Source organism: Amia ocellicauda, chromosome 2 (genome assembly GCF_036373705.1).
Source record: "Amia ocellicauda isolate fAmiCal2 chromosome 2, fAmiCal2.hap1, whole genome shotgun sequence".
Classification (NCBI taxonomy): Eukaryota; Metazoa; Chordata; class Actinopteri; order Amiiformes; family Amiidae; genus Amia; species Amia ocellicauda.
In genome coordinates this window covers 58,387,350-58,393,383 of record NC_089851.1, presented here as the reverse complement: position 1 = coordinate 58,393,383, position 6,034 = coordinate 58,387,350, and positions in this window count along the sequence as shown.

The window sequence follows — 6,034 nt, the reverse complement described above, 5'->3', positions numbered from 1 at the left end:
GCATAACAGCAGATCACGCACCACTGTCAATCAGGTGCTTGCCTTGCCGTCCATCCATCCATCCATCTATCTATCTATCTATCTATCTATCTATCTATCTATCTATCTATCTATCTATCTATGACTCTCGATATCTAACTCTCTTGCTTGCTATCGCTCCCCCAATGGTTAGTAGCATAGTAGCATAACATCAGATCACGGACCACTGTCAATCAGATGCTTGCCTTGCCGTCCATCCATCCATCCATCTATCTATCTATCTGTCTATGACTCTCGATATCTAACTCTCTTGCTTGCTATCGCTCCCCCAATGGTCAGTAGCATAGTAGCATAACAGCAGATCACAGACCACTGTCAATCAGATGCTTGCCTTGCCGTCCATCCATCCATCTATCTATCTATCTGTCTATGACTCTCGATATCTAACTCTCTTGCTTGCTATCGCTCCCCCAATGGTCAGTAGCATAGTAGCATAACAGCAGATCACGGACCACTGTCAATCAGATGCTTGCCTTGCCGTCTATCCATCCACCCATCTATCTGTCTATCTATCTATGACTCTCGATATCTAACTCGCTTGCTATCGCTCCCCCAATGGTCAGTAGCATAGTAGCATAACAGCAGATCACGCACCACTGTCAATCAGGTGCTTGCCTTGCCGTCCATCCATCCATCCATCTATCTATCTATCTATCTATCTATCTATCTATCTATCTATCTATCTATCTATCTATCTATCTATCTATGACTCTCGATATCTAACTCTCTTGCTTCCTTTCGCTCCCCCAATGGTCAGTAGCATAGTAGCATAAAAGCAGATCACGGACCACTGTGAATCAGATGCTTGCCTTGCCGTCCATCCATCCATCTATCTATCTATCTATCTATGACTCTCAATATCTAACTCTCTTGCTTGCTATCGCTCCCCCAATGGTCAGTAGCATAGTAGCATAACAGCAGATCACGGACCACTGTCAATCAGATGCTTGCCTTGCCGTCCATCCATCCATCTATCTATCTATCTATCTTTCTATGACTCTCGATATCTAACTCTCTTGCTTGCTATCGCTCCCCCAATGGTCAGTCGCATAGTAGCATAACATCAGATCACGGACCACTGTAAATCAGATGCTTGCCTTGCCGTCCATCCATTCATCCATCTATCTATCTATCTGTCTATGACTCTCGATATCTAACTCTCTTGCTTGCTATCGCTCCCCCAATGGTCAGTAGCATAGTAGCATAACAGCAGATCACGGACCACTGTCAATCAGATGCTTGCCTTGCCGTCCATCCATCCATCCATCTATCTATCTATCTATCTATGACTCTCGATATCTAACTCTCTTGCTTGCTATCGCTCCCCCAATGGTCAGTAGCATAGTAGCATAACAGCAAATCACGGACCACTGTCAATCAGATGCTTGCATTGCCGTCCATCCATCCATCCATCTATCTATCTATCTATCTGTCTATGACTCTCAATATCTAACTCTCTTGCTTGCTATCGCTCCCACAATGGTCAGTAGTATAGTAGCATAACAGCAGATCACGGACCACTGTCAATCAGATGCTTGCCTTGCCGTCTATCCATCCATCCATCTATCTATCTATCTATCTATGACTCTCGATATCTAACTCTCTTGCTTGCTATCGCTCCCCCAATGGTCAGTAGCATAGTAGCATAACAGCAGATCACGGACCACTGTCAATCAGATGCTTGCCTTGCCGTCCATCCATCCATCCATCTATCTATCTATCTATCTATCTATCTATCTATCTATCTATCTATGACTCTCGATATCTAACTCGCTTGCTATCGCTCCCCCAATGGTCAGTAGCATAGTAGCATAACAGCAGATCACGCACCACTGTCAATCAGGTGCTTGCCTTGCCGTCCATCCATCTATCTATCTATCTATGTATCTATCTATCTATCTATCTATCTATCTATCTATCTATCTATGACTCTCGATATCTAACTCTCTTGCTTGCTATCGCTCCCCCAATGGTCAGTAGCATAGTAGCATAACATCAGATCACGGACCACTGTCAATCAGATGCTTGCCTTGCCGTCCATCCATCCATCCATCTATCTATCTATCTGTCTATGACTCTCGATATCTAACTCTCTTGCTTGCTATCGCTCCCCCAATGGTCAGTAGCATAGTAGCATAACAGCAGATCACAGACCACTGTCAATCAGATGCTTGCCTTGCCGTCCATCTATCCATCTATCTATCTATCTGTCTATGACTCTCGATATCTAACTCTCTTGCTTGATATCGCTCCCCCAATGGTCAGTAGCATAGTAGCATAACAGCAGATCACGGACCACTATCAATCAGATGCTTGCCTTGCCGTCCATCCATCCATCCATCTATCTATGTATCTATCTGTCTATGACTCTCGATATCTAACTCTCTTGCTTGCTATCGCTCCCCCAATGGTCAGTAGCATAATAGCATAACAGCAGATCACGGACCACTGTCAATCAGATGCTTGCCTTGCCGTCTATCCATCCATCCATTTATCTATCTATCTATCTATGACTCTCGATATCTAACTCTCTTGCTTGCTATCGCTCCCCCAATGGTCAGTAGCATAGTAGCATAACAGCAGATCACGGACCACTGTCAATCAGATGCTTGCCTTGCCGTCTATCCATCCATCCATTTATCTATCTATCTATCTATGACTCTCGATATCTAACTCTCTTGCTTGCTATCGCTCCCCCAATGGTCAGTAGCATAGTAGCATAACAGCAGATCACGGACCACTGTCAATCAGATGCTTGCCTTGCCGTCCATCCATCCATCCATCTATCTATCTATCTATCTATCTATCTATCTATCTATCTATCTATATATCTATCTATGACTGTCGATATCTTACTCGCTTGCTATCGCTCCCCCAATGGTCAGTAGCATAGTAGCATAACAGCAGATCACGCACCACTGTCAATCAGGTGCTTGCCTTGCCGTCCATCCATCCATCCATCTATCTATCTATCTATCTATCTATCTATCTATCTATCTATCTATCTATGACTCTCGATATCTAACTCGCTTGCTATCGCTCCCCCAATGGTCAGTAGCATAGTAGCATAACAGCAGATCACGGACCACTGTCAATCAGATGCTTGCCTTGCCGTCCATCCATCTATCCATCTTTCTATCTATCTATCTATGACTCTCGATATCTAACTCTCTTGCTTGCTATCGCTCCCCCAATGGTCAGTAGCATAGTAGCATAACAGCAGATCACGGACCACTGTCAATCAGATGCTTGCCTTGCCGTCCATCCATCCATCTATATATCTATCTATGTATCTATCTGTCTATGACTCTCGATATCTAACTCTCTTGCTTGCTATCGCTCCCCCAATGGTCAGTAGCATAATAGCATAACAGCAGATCACGGACCACTGTCAATCAGATGCTTGCCTTGCCGTCTATCCATCCATCCATTTATCTATCTATCTATCTATGACTCTCGATATCTAACTCTCTTGCTTGCTATCGCTCCCCCAATGGTCAGTAGCATAGTAGCATAACAGCAGATCACGGACCACTGTCAATCAGATGCTTGCCTTGCCGTCTATCCATCCATCCATTTATCTATCTATCTATCTATGACTCTCGATATCTAACTCTCTTGCTTGCTATCGCTCCCCCAATGGTCAGTAGCATAGTAGCATAACAGCAGATCACGGACCACTGTCAATCAGATGCTTGCCTTGCCGTCCATCCATCCATCCATCTATCTATCTATCTATCTATCTATCTATCTATCTATATATCTATCTATGACTGTCGATATCTTACTCGCTTGCTATCGCTCCCCCAATGGTCAGTAGCATAGTAGCATAACAGCAGATCACGCACCACTGTCAATCAGGTGCTTGCCTTGCCGTCCATCCATCCATCCATCTATCTATCTATCTATCTATCTATCTATCTATCTATCTATCTATCTATGACTCTCGATATCTAACTCGCTTGCTATCGCTCCCCCAATGGTCAGTAGCATAGTAGCATAACAGCAGATCACGGACCACTGTCAATCAGATGCTTGCCTTGCCGTCTATCCATCTATCCATCTTTCTATCTATCTATCTATGACTCTCGATATCTAACTCTCTTGCTTGCTATCGCTCCCCCAATGGTCAGTAGCATAGTAGCATAACAGCAGATCACGGACCACTGTCAATCAGATGCTTGCCTTGCCGTCCATCCATCCATCTATATATCTATCTATCTATCTATCTATCTATGACTCTCGATATCTAACTCTCTTGCTTGCTATCGCTCCCCCAATGGTTAGTAGCATAGTAGCATAACAGCAGATCACGGACCACTGTCAATCAGATGCTTGCCTTGCCGTCCATCCATCCATCCATCTATCTATGTATCTATCTGTCTATGACTCTCGATATCTAACTCTCTTGCTTGCTATCGCTCCCCCAATGGTCAGTAGCATAGTAGCATAACAGCAGATCACGGACCACTGTCAATCAGATGCTTGCCTTGCCGTCTATGCATCCATCCATTTATCTATCTATCTATCTATGACTCTCGATATCTAACTCTCTTGCTTGCTATCGCTCCCCCAATGGTCAGTAGCATAGTAGCATAACAGCAGATCACGGACCACTGTCAATCAGATGCTTGCCTTGCCGTCTATCCATCCATCCATTTATCTATCTATCTATCTATCTATGACTCTCGATATCTAACTCTCTTGCTTGCTATCGCTCCCCCAATGGTCAGTAGCATAGTAGCATAACAGCAGATCACGGACCACAGTCAATCAGATGCTTGCCTTGCCGTCCATCCATCCATCTATCTATCTATCTATCTATCTATCTATCTATCTATCTATCTATCTATCTATCTATCTATCTATATATCTATCTATGACTCTCGATATCTTACTCGCTTGCTATCGCTCCCCCAATGGTCAGTAGCATAGTAGCATAACAGCAGATCACGCACCACTGTCAATCAGGTGCTTGCCTTGCCGTCCATCCATCCATCCATCTATCTATCTATCTATCTATCTATCTATCTATCTATCTATCTATGACTCTCGATATCTAACTCTCTTGCTTCCTTTCGCTCCCCCAATGGTCAGTAGCATAGTAGCATAACAGCAGATCACGGACCACTGTCAATCAGATGCTTGCCTTGCCGTCCATCCATCCATCTATCTATCTATCTATCTATGACTCTCGATATCTAAATCTCTTGCTTGCTATCGCTCCCCCAATGGTCAGTAGCATAGTAGCATAACAGCAGATCACGGACCACTGTCAATCAGATGCTTGCCTTGCCGTCCATCCATCCATCCATCTATCTATCTATCTATCTATCTATCTATCTATCTATCTATCTATCTATCTATCTATCTATCTATCTATCTATCTATGACTCTCGATATCTAACTCTCTTGCTTCCTATCGCTCCCCCAATGGTCAGTAGCATTGTAGTATAACAGCAGATCACGGACCACTGTCAATCAGATGCTTGCCTTGCCGTCCATCCATCCATCCATCTATATATCTATCTATGACTCTCGATATCTAACTCTCTTGCTTGCTATCGCTCCCCCAATGGTCAGTAGCATAGTAGCATAACATCAGATCACGGACCACTGTCAATCAGATGCTTGCCTTGCCGTCCATCCATCCATCCATCTATCTATCTATCTATCTATCTATCTATCTATCTATGACTCTCGATATTTAACTCGCTTGCTATCGCTCCCCCAATGGTCAGTAGCATAGTAGCATAACAGCAGGTCACGGACCACTGTCAATCAGATGCTTGCCTTGCCATCCATCCATCCATCCATCTATCTATCTATCTATCTATCTATGACTCTCGATATCTAACTCTCTTGCTTGCTATCGCTCCCCCAATGGTCAGTAGCATAGTAGCATAACAGCAGATCACGGACCACTGTCAATCAGATGCTTGCCTTGACGTCCATCCATCCATCCATCTATCTATCAATCTATCAATCTATCTAT